Source organism: Agelaius tricolor, unplaced genomic scaffold (assembly GCF_023055355.1).
Source record: "Agelaius tricolor isolate 1412-34295 unplaced genomic scaffold, bAgeTri1.0.p SCAF_6, whole genome shotgun sequence".
Classification (NCBI taxonomy): domain Eukaryota; kingdom Metazoa; phylum Chordata; class Aves; order Passeriformes; family Icteridae; genus Agelaius; species Agelaius tricolor.
In genome coordinates, this window is record NW_027269266.1 from 30,112,656 (window position 1) to 30,126,465 (window position 13,810).

Sequence of the window (13,810 nt, forward strand, 5' to 3'; positions counted from 1 at the left end):
TGGTGGTGGGATGGGCCCTAGTACAATGTGCAGCCAAGGATGTAGTGACAATTGTACAGGATTAATTAAACTTCCTGAATGACCTCACTTGAAGGCTCTGCAGAGCTCAGATAAGAATCACACAGCTTTGCCAGGAGCCTTAAAAGGGAAAGGAAAGGGAGGGAAAAGGACTTCCCGTAAACGTGGACTTCTTTCTCCGGGTTGTGGAGCAGCACCTGTGGGTCTGGCAGGGAGGGGGGCAGCAGGGCTGCTCTCACTCAGTTTGAGCCTAGAGAGATGAATGGGTCAGGTGTGCAAAGCAGACAGCCACAGGCAGCCCTGGAGTATCTCAGCAGCATGCAGAGCAAGTTCCTCTCCAGATTCCTTGCAGTCTTGCTGCCCTCATCCCTTTTACTTGTTCCATTTACACAGCACTTCCCTTCCATTCCAGGATCCCAGGGCATGGAAAGACCCACCAACACAAAGCTGGGGGCACCTATGTTGCAAATAACTTGATTTTCTGACTTACTCCCTTGATCACCCACACCTCAAATGCACCAAAAGCTGGTGCAGTCCAGCTGATTTCCTGCAGAAAATGTGTAAAAGGAACCATTACAAATTTGGCTCCTCCTTCCTGTGTCAATCTTCCAACACTACTCCAGCAGGTTTTGGAACATGAAAACACCCTGTGTACACCTGCTTGTCACTTTCCTGGATGTACAGCCAGTACCTTGTGCTGTAGTACTGCTACAGCATCTGTCAGGCTGTGGTGCAGCACTCACACTGAACTGCAAAGGCACTGGCAAATAATGGTATCCTTGGTCATGAATGAAACACAGGCACTATGGAACTAAACAGGGCCAGGACATGAACTTGGGCACAGCCCTGACTGTCAAACTTCCAACAGGGTTCCTGGCCCAATTGTGTCTTCCAAGACAATGTCCAGGCTTATTTCAGGGAACACAACAATGTAGTAATTAAGATGACCAAGGCTACCTTTTTCAAGGAAAGAGTTCACCCACCAGCAGTGCAGCATCCCCTTGGAATGACTAGGACATGGCCTATTCTCCTTGCTCACCAGGGTGATCATGCAAAGCCCAGATGTTTCCTCTTGCTGGTGGTCTGGTCAAGGGCCAGATTACACACCTTCACCTGGGAATGAGGGATTTTTCATCAAGGCTGCATGGATATAGTCAAAGTGTTTATCTTCCTTTGATTTCAGGCTTAGAACATAGAGTCTGAATTTCACCAAAATGCTGGGAGCAGGATTTCATGTCACAATAAACATCATGCTCCCCTGGGATGATCTTGCTCTCCACCAGCCATCTCCACATCAGTTTTGGTGGTTCTCTTTTCCCCAGCACCAGTCAATTTACCGAGAAAGGGCGCTGGGTGCCTGGCTGCAGGAGCAGTATGGCCTGCAGCCATAACTGGTGTGAAGGAGGAGGGATGCTCCTTTCCACAGGAGGCAAATGGAGAAATGAGATTTGCAGTTCTTAGGGAATAACATGGCTGTGGTTCTCTTCATGAGTGATGCTTGCTGTGTCCTACAATACCTGCAAAAAACAGGCTGCTGTGGAGCTTAGCTTGCACACCTTCCCCATCAGTGTCCTGGGACTTGCATCAGGCACCAAACTAAGTTCTTAAGCTCTACTCACTCAGCCCTGCTGCTGACCTAAAAAGAGGGTTGGCTCACAGAACTCATGGAAATCTGTTCAGAAAGTTACCTACAGAATGAAAAATATAGTCATACAAAAATTGTACTTCTCAAAGTAGGAAATCTCTTTGGTGTTTCCTACCCACAATCCTGAACAGGAAATCATTGTAAAAAGAAAAAAATCAGAGGAGTTGATCATCTCAAGGTTTTTAACATTACACTTACATCTGATGTATTTATATGTTGATCTTACAGTGCTACACGCAATACACAGGGTTTTGAAAACTGCTGGAAAAGGTAAAAGAGCAGACGAGTTAAAAAACTTGCTCAAGTCCCACAGCAAATCACTGATAAGAATCAAGAAGAGAACTCATGTGAAACAGCAAAACAGAGCAGAATCCACAGTGATTGGCAAGATGCCTATCAATTTCAAAGGGACCACAATTTAATCCCTGGAGTCTTGACTTCTAACCTGACCTCCCTGTGGCACAGCAGATTATCAGCTGAGAAACTGCTCCTTTTCAGGCTGATCAGCATGACGGTGCATGTGACATGCATCTTAATAAGCAACTTATGATAAATATGTTTTTAAGTACTATTTAACAAAATGGGTCTAGTAGATATTAAAACCATCAAAAATGTGATTTCCCCCCAAAAAAAACATTTGTTTTATGTGATCCAGGCTCCAAGTCCCTGCTATTCATACACATCCCAAAAGTCTAGAAAATTTATCATTTGCTTCTGCCAAACACAGTAAGTTTCCTTCTCAAATACAGAATCTAGCCCATTAAATTCAGAATAGCACATTCAAATAGGGTTAAACATTTCATTTAATCTTTGACATGGTTTCAATTACTGCACAGCTTGATCTCCTGGTGCCTTCTCTTCACAATTAGGCTCCAAAAGGAGAAAATCAAGGACAAGAAGAAAGGAAGAGCTGTAGATGTCACCAGGCTCATTATGGTGACATCTATAAAAGAAAGAGAATAGGCAAAACATTGTGCTTGCTTCTGTGGCAAAATGAGACAAAGACAAGGGGCATCTGTGTCTGACAACACACATATTGTAGGGAAGGCAGTGGGCAGCCTGGGTAACCAAACACCCAAACCTTGAGCACCCCAAAACATGGGAAGAAAACCCAGATGTTCTCTCCCAGACTGAGCCTGCCTGAAGCAAGAGGCAAACAAAATTTTCCCTGGCAGTAGCCAAGAGCCACTTGCTTCTCTGTGCCCTGGGCTAGCTCTGGCCCTGCATCAGGAACACATGACCTGAGCTCCCAGCAGGAGACAAGGACGGCTGGGGATGCCAGCAAACATTGAGCCTGTACCAGAGGGCCTGATGAGCAGCACTCAGGTATCAAACAGGATCAAACAGCATTATTACATCCTCTGCACACTCTCAGAGTAACCACATCTGTGCCTTTGGCTGTTTAAAAGACACTGTTATTGGAAAAGTACGCTGCAGAGCACACATTTTTACATTGTCTTCTGTACTTGGGGCTCAATTTCATCTTAATGCCTTTAAAAGCACACTCTCAAACATCCTTAGTGACCTTGTGCAGATTCCCAGCTGAATTCTTGCTGCACAACACACAGACTTTGTCTGTAATAACATTGCAACTGGAAAAGTAACATTATGAAACAGAAATTATTAATATATAAACTATAAATCAGTTGTAGAAATGAGTACGATAACCTGCTTACAGTGGAAGAATGGAGCATGATCTTTCCTGAAAGCTCAGTCCACCTCCTGATCAGACGTGTCAGCAGCAGAGCCAATGCCACTATAAATTAATTGCCTGCAGACCCAAGGTTAAAAGGCTGATTTATGTCTAGCAGTAGAGCAATGGTCACAAAAGCCCTTCTCAGCCTGGAGATTCAGATGGAAACAGCCTCCAGGTTCAGAAAGTCTTAATTCCAACTCAGGCCTGTGATTAAAAATAAAAGGCTTCCACAGTTTAAACAAATGTTGTTTGACCCACAGGACTACAAGTGTACAAACATGATCCTTGAGTACTTATTCTCACAAGCTCAACAAATGTTATTACCCAGTGATTAAGCAATTGTTCAGTATGGTTTAAAAATTATTTTGATAACAAAACAACAATAAAATTTATCTAAATCCTTCCTAAGGTTTTGATGTAAGTCAACATCATTTGCACTCAAATTGCCTTAGATGACATGAAAATCAGAAACCCTAAAAATGGCCCAGAATTCAGCACTCTCGGATTTAGGAGAAAAAGGGAAAGAGATCGATGAGTTTCTTCCACTGTTTTTTAATCTCACAAGCTTTATTTGCATCAAAAAAAAAGGAAGATTAATTTGATTTGCACAGCAAAAAAAAAACCCAAAAAACCAAAACTAGTTTTACTAAGAGGATTCCATCCTCAATTTGACAAAATAATTTTGATGCTATTTCAGAAAAGAGCTTATGTAAAATGAGTGCTTTTCTGACTTCCCCCTTTAGGGTTTTCCATCAGCTTTCTGTCACACCCTGGTGTCTCTGCCACTACACCAGCAGCCACCTTCACCTTGCTCCAGCCTTCCCTGTGCTGCAGAGCCCCGGTGCCAGCCCCATGAACAGGGGATTCCCAGGCACCACCAGCAATCCCTGGCACCTGCCTATCTGCTGACTCAATGCTCCTCTAGGCTGATGCTCCCCCAAGCAGTCCCAGAGACCTGTGTGCTCACTCAGGAAAGCAGCTGCATGCCCTCATCATCAACACTGGCATCTGCTGAGCAGCAGCTTTTCCATGGTGCCCCATGGATTTAAGCTATCAGTAAATAATATTGGGCCCATTCCAGTTAAGAAGTAACACATTCACAGCATCAGCAGGAGCCAAATGAATTATTTCCAAGTTTTCTTGTGACTGAAGTAACTAACTTTGCATTATGCCAATGCTACAGCTGTAACTCAGAAAGCAATTATTTTAGTATCAAAGCCCAACATCATATGTATAATCTTTAATGGAGAAAGCAAGTCACTACAAATCGGCAGGATGCTGATGGAAGAGAGACTCTGCAGGCAGGAGGGAATGTTGCTCCAAACAGCTATATCCTGCTTCCCCCCAGTAAGTATTAACTGCTCCAACACCTCTTCATGATAGATAATAACCACACTAACAAGCACCTGACTCAGCCTGAGTACCTGTTAAAAGTGTCACTGTCACTCAAGTGGGAGCTCTGCTTAATGCTCCTCTCCGATGAGGTGAAGTAGCTCAGCAGGAGCTGACAGCTCTCTTCTCTGCTGCAGCCTTCTTACCTCCTACTTTTCCGTGCCCTGCAGCAGGCTTGGTGTTTCTGCCACTCTCCCTAGGGGTGCTGGAAGGATACACTCCCATTCCTGGGGGACTGGGAAGCCCTTTCATGTTTGCCAATAGACAAAGGCATCAAAGCTTTTAAACTGACTAAAACTGGACTAAAATTCTCAAATGTGTTCAATATGTCAGTCAAAGACACGGGAGGAATAGCAGGATACTTCAGATACACTTCTCAAGAAGAGGCAGAGAGAGCATTCAGCTGCACCTTTCCCAGGGTCATCTTTCCTGGAACAGCAGGTTCTGCCCTGAAGGCTTTGGTTAGCAGCAGTGCCCAGCTCAGGAACCGTGAGTGCAGTGGACCTGGGAAAGGCTGTGATAAACAGTACTGGGTGGGCAAAAGAAGGTAGGAACCAACTGGATTTTTGATCTATAGATATTAGTTCTGGCAGCTAACACAAATTTAAAGAAGAAACAAAAGAGCAGGCAAAGGGAAACACCTGCAGCTCTTTGAGATTCTTTCAGCTTTGAACTTTTAACTTCTTTGTTTCACCAGTTTAAATTAAGCAATTAGTAATGTGCTGACAATTTTTTTAACATGCTTCCCAAGCAAATGTTACCCATGAGCCTGTGATAAGATGGCAGCACAGAAAGGGCACTTACAAGATGACTCTGAAATTTATTGGTGTCACATTTAAGAGATAAAAAGCCTTTTCCCCGCCACAGGGATGAGGAAAAGCAAAGTATTTGAATTAAGTTAGCCTGCTGGGTACCTAAGAAAGATAAGTTCATGCAGAGTGTATTGACCACATGCTATTCTTGCAGGGGGTTGATGGGGAACATATGTGAAGACTTGATGGTGCTGGAAGGATCTGAAGACCCTGCCAGCAAAGTTTCTTTTGGCTGCATAGCTTGAACCTGGTTCAGTCCCTCTGCTCCTGTGATCTCCACCACCACACCTGTGCAACCAGTCCAAGGTTTCCCTCATGAAAGCAAAAGTTATGCATAATCTGCCTCCTGGAAGTGTTCCTCTCAGCAGTCCTTCCTTCCCTTGGGTCTTCCCTGAACCCACTCTTCCTTCTCCACATTGGTTAATCCCCCTGACAATTCTGCATGTGCTTAAGAGATGCCTGGGAATAGGAAACTTTCTCTGGCAGGAAAAGGAAGAGAAAAACAGAAGTCATAGCTCACTTTAAAACGTTGAGTTGGCTATTTTTTATGTCTGGGTGGTAAGTCCACTGAGACAGCATCAAACTGCATATTTCTTAAGCAGTAGCTAGCACCAAAGCCTCAGCTCCATTCCCCTTAGGCCTGGGAGCTTTGTGGAATAGAAGACTTCTCCCTCGAGACTCCACTTCCCAGGAAGGTTTATTTCCCCATAGCTCTGAGATCTGAGACCACATGCCTGGAAGCAGAGAAGGGAGCCTTCCCCTTCATCTTAACCCTTCGTACCACACAAGCCACTAACCCACCAACATCCCTGACCTGCTGTGTTTGCTCCAGCTGCACATTGCACTTTCCAGGACAGTAGAAAGGCCCTGGGAACATTTCAGAACACTTCATGAACATGTCTAGGGCAATGTGCTGTGCTGTGTGTTTACAGATTTGAACATCCTATCTCACATAAAGCAAAGCTAAAACAGGCTCCAGTTGCAGCAAGTGCTGTATCTTGTCATATCACAAATTCCACAGGGCCCATGCAGTCAAGATCAGACTCACCCACTGACACCTCCCCACCCTGGATACCTATGCATGAACAAAAGTCACTCAGCCTTCTGCCTGCATTGAATCCACTGGTTCATTTTAAATTCTCTTTGAATTAACGTGACATATCCGCAAATGCAAAACCTCAAGCTACTCTGTTGAAGATTTAAAGAGGGCAAATAGGGCACAGCTATAATGGGAATGACAATTCCTAGCAGAAAGGACTTTTTAAATCCACAGATTGATGTCCTTTTTATAGCTTCTATTTTTGAAAAGCATGCAAGCATTGACGACAAAGCCAGCACCACATGCAATCACAAACTAAAACTGGTCCAAAGCCACAAAAAAATGGATGCAGAGAAATGCAAAGTTACATTACTGCATGGTTGTTTTTCCTCCCCAGCTTGAAGGAGTCATCACTGCCTCTGCCACCTCTACCCACCAGTGAGAGACAATGAGTCAATGGCTTGTGTCTTCTCTGGACCTTCAGATCTAGGAAAGCTCTGTGTGGCCTTGAGCAAAAGTGGCAGACACTTCTCTGCCCATGCCTCCACCATTTGCTAGACACTGCATTTCATGTTCCTGCCTTTGGGTTTATGCCTTCCCACCTTATGGTTATGCCTTAACCCTGATGCCCGGGAAAGTTTGTGTTGAATCATGCCTGCAGGCTCTGGGCCAGGAAAATTTCATGGGGGGAAGCAGAAGATTTTCCAGAGGAAAACCCCTACAAGCAGCTTTTTAGGAAGAAAGCCAGGCTCAGATTTGCATTTGTGGTCCTACGTCAAAAATCAAGGGAAACTCCAAGTGTAAGAGCAGCATTTGCAGGGTGAGCATGCCACACCTCATCCTGTACGTGGGAAAGGGCTTAACTGCATGAAAACTTGTCTTCCTTTTTCCCCTGGCAAAACTCTATTACCTACAATTATAAAACTGTCTTCTCATACAGGTCCAGACCATATGGCTGTGTTGGTATTACTGGGATCAAGGACTTCCAGCCATGGAATCCAGGACTGCAGGCAGCTCTGGGAGGAGAGTTTTCTCCAGGAGAGGAGACATTTCTCTACTCAACCTCAGAGCTGTGAACAAGATGGGCTGGCAGCACCACAGATTGATTCAGAGTGGGCCAAGGTTCTTGGGAAGCTGAGAAAACTCCTCTCTCTGTATACAAGAGGAGTCTGACATGAGAAATGCAAAAAGAATTTGGCCTGCTTAGAGAAGATGGCATTTGTCTCTCACTCCTTTGATGCCACAATTCCCAAATTTTAGGCTGATCACAAAAAACTGCACTTTCTTGCAAAGCCTCTTTTCTTGTATTGGAATGAATTCTCACCAACACACCTTGAAATCTCCTAGAAATATAAACTTCTGGCAAGAAGAAAAATCAAGCCACACAGCCTGAATACAGTCCAGTCAGCATTAAGAAAAAGAATTGCTAATTAGGTGAAACAGAAGCACCTCAGCCTGGCAGTGCAGAGAGCCACAACTAATGAAGCACCAATGCTGCATCTCAGGTGATCAATCTCTGTAACTTTTCAAACTCTTTGTTCTACATTTAAATATTTTAATATTAATTTATTCTAATGCCATCTCAAGTGAATAATGAGTTATATCAGAATTGTGGTTCATTAAAAAAACCTCCAACAATAAAAAAAAAAAATCAGATTCTTGTAGATCAGTCTGTCCTGGTTATTAAAACCCAGAACACCTATTTTAAGCAGGAAATCTGCCTGTAATGGACTCCCAAGAGGGTATTCAGCCAGCTAAAAGAATTCTATGTTTACCTTGAAAGCAGCCATCAGTATAGGCCTAATGAAGTCTAAAAACATCCCTAAAATTGTGGTTATAGGCTCAATAACTTCTATAGTCTAAAATGAATTCAGTCACAAATGCTCTACTAAGAGCAAGAGTGCAATAAATAACAATTAACATGCAGGCAAAGTGCAGCTAAGGTACAGATGGGGTAGGATATTCCTGAAGGTCCCTGTACCATTTTTTTCTTACTGCAGCAGTTCTTCCAAATTCTGTCCTTCCAAAATAGAATAATAAGTCTTTCCCAGAGTTTCCACAGCAGTCAATTCCAAAGGTGAAAAAAACCAAATAAATAAATAAAGCAAACAAATCCTGAACTGGTTTTTTGCACTTTCTGAGGCAGTCAGAAAATGCCAACCAGGTCACATTTGACCCCCGAATGGTTGAAATTATGAATTTTAATTAGTTCATCAAAGCATAAGAGAAAAAATAGTACTTTCCTTTTCCAGCCCTTATCTTTTAAACCTGTAAAAAACCAATCCCATATTTAAGCAATTTCCCCTTCTACATAAGAGAGGGGAAATAAAACCCATTTGTGTGCCTGCTTGAAATCATCTCTCAACTCCACCCACCAGTTTAAGAAAATTATTAACTCTCCTTTCAAAGTCTTCATCTTTGCCTATGTCAGCAATGTCTCCAGTCTTCACATTTGCTTGCTCTTTATTCAGCATTTTATATGTTACAATTATTTTTTTTTCTATTTGTCTTCCCAACAGCAAATAATGAGAAACAATTTTAAGAAGAAGGAAGGAGTGAAAGGAGGTAAGATGTTCAGAAAAGGGGAAATCCACCTGAATTTGCTTGTCCTATGATGTAGCAAGCTCTGTGGGCTGGCTCCTTGTACAAGAACTTAAGGAACACATGTTTAGATGTTTCTTAAAATGTCAATTCAGTGCATGAAGTTCCCATTAATTCTTTTTTTTAGTTTATGAGTTCCAATCATCCTGGCATAAGTATTTCCAGCCCTGTGGCCAGACTGTTGATGCTGAGTCTACTAATCTCATCCATGAATCTGTGACAGCTCCTTCCAACAAGTGTGGCATTTGGCAGAAAGAAGGAAATGCAGTCCAGGAAATCATCTTCATTTATGAACTGCTGCCTCCTTAAGGGAAGAGTTGTTTCTGTTTTCTCCTTCCATCGTGGCTGGGATTGAAGCCTGCACGTAGTCCTGCTGTACCAGCCTGCTCGCACGTCTGCAGTATTACACAAATGCCAAATTTTGGATGAGGCCACAGGAAATGCTGGATTGCCTTGTGGCTGTTGCTGCTGACTATAGCGTGAGGCTGCCAGGTTTCAACACAACAACTGCTCAGCTTCTCTAACACCAAAATAATAGAGGCAGGTTTCAAACATGAGTAATTCAGCCAAAGCACCATCCACACATTACTGTTCTGGAAAGTGGGGCGAGGGAATCCAGGAAATTGAACAAAAGTGCAAAGGGTTGAAGTCTGTCCCTCTTTTCCTAGATGCAGCTGAAGCAGCAACACCCCTAAGAAATCAGTATTCAGTAATGCAACCAGAACAAGCCAACAGAACAGAATATCATAAATACCAGTACAGAGACAGCTGGGATCTTACTAGTGCAATTCTGCTTCTGCAAGGATCAAAGAATTGTGAAATTGATCAAAACGAATAATTAATAACCATTTCCTGTACCTCACCAGCATGAAATTGTTCATTTAATTCTAATCAAAGTTAAACCTTGGTTTTCTAAAACCAGACTTTTGATTAACTTTACTGCAAAGTACTAACGTTCCAAAGATCCAATGCTATTTACAGTTTGGTTTTCATGCCATCCTGAAAAGGTTGGTTCTCTTCATTCCTTGCCTCACAGAGGTGAATTACACAGCAGTAGCAACCTGCAGGATGCTCAGCTATACATGTGGCAGTTAGAAATCCAACAGCTGCTGAGCAGCTTGGCCTAGGAGTGCATCCATCTAAGGCTGCAGGGATGGTGTGCCAGCAGAAGCTACAGGGGGAGATGCATGAGACCAGAAAGCAAGATGGGGATGGTAGAGCTCAGACATGGATTCCCTTCACAAACCATGTTAGTTTCCACCTGTTCAGGCACTGTCTTTCCTTTTCCCTTATGTGCCCTCCTTCTGTAGAGGCAGAATTAACAACTATCACTCACAGCTTGACCCTTCTCACCTCCCTGGCTCTCCCCCAGGGTCCCTGGCTGTAACACTCTCCACCACCAGCCAAACAAGATCAGATGCAACTCTCCAGAACCCATCAAAGAAATAAAAAGTCAGCCAGAAGAAAGCAAAACAAACCACAAACCAGGAGGTTATTCCAGAAGAAGTCTCTATGGACATGCCTGGATTATTTTAATAGCTTTGTTGGCTTAAACAGAGTTCACAGTTTGGCAGTTCTGAGTTCTGCCTTCCCAGAGGAAGCCCATAGAGACCTTGTTCTCATGTTTTCATTGCTTTTTTTCCTTTGATCCAAGGACAGAGGCATCTAGCTGATAAGAAAACTTAAATTCTAATAAATCTGTGAACTTAGTATTTCCTAGCATGGTTCTTGAAGTGTCTGTCCTGGGAATATGGCAAATTCTATTATATCACAGTGACCATCAGTAACACAGCTGACCTAAAAATTAATCTACTCTTTATATTATTATCTCAACATAAAAATGAGTTCTAGCACTAATCACACATCCTCAGAGCTTGTGACCTTTAAGAATTAAATTATCTGAAAGAATATAGAAAAAATGGAGGAAGCAGAAATATCTGCTTTCCCAGTTGAAACAATCTCCAAGTAATTTGTTATGTGGGGGGCAATTCACAACTTAAATAAGGAAAAAAAATTAGAAGAATTGAGCACTTGCTTGAAATAGCCCAACATCTAACCTTAAGAGTCAGTTACAGTAAGCAAATTATGACAGTGGCAACACAGGGAGTGAACCTGTTCCCAGGATCTGACCAAGGGCCTCTTGCCCAGCACAAAGCACTGAGGCAGCCTTTCCGAGGGCTGCAACATTCCACCTGCATTACCCCCAGCAAGCTGACATCCAGCAGAGGACTGCAGCTAGGAAACTGCACTGACTGTGAGAACTTAGGGCAACAGTAGTGAAGTTTTAATGACTTGACCAACACTGCTGAAAAGAAGGACTGTCTGTATGTGTTTGTATTCCACCAAAGGCACACAGTACATTATGTGGCACATTAGACTTAAAAGCTCGCAATGTATATAATGAATTATGCAGCAGTGTTTATTGTACAATTTTAACTAATAAGCCATCCTAGATTGAAATAATAATAATTTTGCATACAAGGCATACAGTAAAAATGAATCATGCATTCCAAGTGCCTGGAGCAAAGCATACCTTCCCTGAGAGGAGGCTCACTGGGAGCGCTGGCTGTGGGCTTCCAGCCATGCAGAAGAATGAGGGTGGGGGAACAACATGCCCCTACTTCCTCCTGCCATTTCAGCCATCCTAGAGCCAGCTTTGTGCTGGGAGCTCAGGACTGTAAATATTACAGGAGAGTTATTATGTGAGTAACTAGGGGCTGTAGCTGGCAGCTGCTGATCGTTCTTTCTTGTACATCTACTGCTAAATGTAGCCAGAGATGAGCAGAAGCTGACAAACCAAGTGAGCCCTGTGAGACTGTGAAGTGACAATATATTGATTTCGATTCCATTAATTGGGGGATCACTCAAATATTCCATCAAACCCATCAGGAAGGAAAACCAGAATTTTGCAGCACTACTTCATGTGCTTTAGGGTCTTAATGACTTCTGTATTAGTATAATGTAACATTATAATTTGCTACAATTATGTAATTACAGCAATATTACAAAATATTATAATGCATAAAATTAGTATAATAATGTTGCATAATTATAATTTGCAATCTAATACATGAACTGATTTGTATACTATTCGAAACTACATTATGATGTTACATTCTGGCTTTTCCCATGCTCCAATTGCAAATTGCCACTTAAAGCATTCACTTAAGTTCTCATCCACAGCTCCCTTGTGCCTTCCAGCCTACCTTAATTTCTTTTCTATCTTCAGCACATAGTTTCTGCCTAATCTGGCTTGCTCCCTGGCTCGTGTTCCACCACAATGTTTTTGCCTTGGCACATACAGTATTCAAATCTGGTCCTGGTAGATTATAACCCATTTTGAATGAATGCAGAATTGTTCAAGAACATAATCACAAAGCTCCATTAAAATAAAGCTTCTCCAACACTCGGGGCCTGGCTTTGTCTTTTTCACTAACTAGAAAATAATTATCTTTTGGAACTATTAGTGGAGCATAGAAACATCCTTTAGTTTGAGTGATACACTGTAAATTAGCATATCTGCATACTGATTGTTGAGCATATCTGGAACCAATGGATCTGCCACAGTCTGTAGCAGTTGCCTTATAGCTCTATTAATCATGATAGCAATGGAGCCTTGCCCTGGATCACCCAGGGACCAGCAGCCTCCTTTCCAGCAGCCAATCTTTCAGATGGAAAAATCTTTTCTTTTTTAAATATTAATTTAGCTGTAATAATTAAGTGCATTGTTGATTTGTGCTTTGAAAATTTAAGTCCAAGTATGTCATCTGCATTAGTAATGAATATATATTTTATTCCACTTTTAGTTACCTTTTAAAATATGGTTATTTCATGTTCTCCCCTGAATTTGCATAGGATTATCTATGTAAATAAGGAAGCAAATCCCAGAGGTAGCCAGAAGTTTGTAAGAACTTTTTTCATTAATAGTTAAAGGACTTTACCTTTTTATGAGACATTTCACTGTTTCTGGGAAATGATAATAAAACTCGAAGCTTTGGATTAAAAAAATCAGAAATTGAAATTTCCTGCCACATGAAACTGGATTTGTGGCTTGGCTGGCTCAATCTTCTCTGGATTAGAAGCTGTCACCAGAATACATCTGCCATCAAGCATGACCAAGGGCTCCCCTGGTGCTTAAGCCAAAGAACTGGACAGAAGTTTTGCCATCCAGCCACAAAACGAAAAAGCCAGGTACACTTCCAATAGCATTCTCAATGTTTTGGAAGATTTTCATTTTAATTTTAACACAGAAATATTACTTTACACAGAATTTTTAATTCTGCACATCTCAAATGTCTTTCTTTCCCCCACTTGCTCTAGTGGTGAATATAAAGCTTCTCCAAGCTGAAGATAAAGCAGGGAGCTCAGCACCTCATAGAACCAAATAAAGCACCAACTCTGATCCTAAATGATTCAGCATTTGACAAACAGGCATAGCTAAAAAGATTAACTTTCAACTTATCTCTGTTTAATTATTTTATTTTCAATGGCTTCCTACTGGTCTCAATTAATACAGTCTACTTGACATTTTTGCAAAGTAAATGTTTCCAGGTTTTTCCTCTCCTCCATCAATTATAGCGTATTCATTGGAAGGGAAAAGGACCAAA

At 42.2% G+C, this 13,810-nt stretch overlaps 1 long non-coding RNA gene across 1 annotated transcript in view; it reads left to right on the plus strand.

The window, feature by feature from the left end:
- Nucleotides 1-12,612, plus strand: part of LOC139591053 (uncharacterized) — a 43,032-nt gene extending 30,420 nt beyond the window's left edge. The window contains exons 3-5 of the long non-coding RNA XR_011679540.1: nucleotides 7,543-8,107; nucleotides 9,122-9,167; nucleotides 9,331-12,612. This is a non-coding gene — a long non-coding RNA (uncharacterized lncRNA). The remainder of the gene's footprint in view (nucleotides 1-7,542; nucleotides 8,108-9,121; nucleotides 9,168-9,330) is intronic.
- The last annotated feature ends 1,198 nt before the right edge of the window (nucleotides 12,613-13,810 follow it).